We start from the raw sequence: 396 nt of genomic DNA on the forward strand, positions 1-396 counted from the left end.
ACTCAACCATCTTCCCAGCCCCCATCTGTGAGACTCTTATCTCCAATTAAGCACCAGAAAACCGGAAGTGGTGGTGTGGTTCAAGTGGTAGATCACTAGCCTTGAGCAAAAGAAGTTTGGGGCAGTACTCAGGCCCAGAGTTCAAGCCCCACGACCAACTAAAAAAGAAAATGTAAGCCGGGCGCTGGTGGCTCACGCCTGTAATCCTAGCTACTCAGGAGACTGAGATCTGAGGATTGCGGTTCAAAGCCAGCCCGGGCAGGAGAGAATGTGAGACTCTTTTTTTTGTTGTTGTTGTTGGTCGTGGGGCTTGAACTCTGGGCCTGGGTGCTGTCCCTCAGCTCTTCAGCTCAAGGCGAGCGCTCTACCACTTGAGCTACAGCGCCACTTCCGGTT

This window comes from Dipodomys ordii, unplaced genomic scaffold (assembly GCF_000151885.1).
Source record: "Dipodomys ordii isolate 6190 unplaced genomic scaffold, Dord_2.0 Scaffold101, whole genome shotgun sequence".
NCBI lineage: Eukaryota > Metazoa > Chordata > Mammalia > Rodentia > Heteromyidae > Dipodomys > Dipodomys ordii.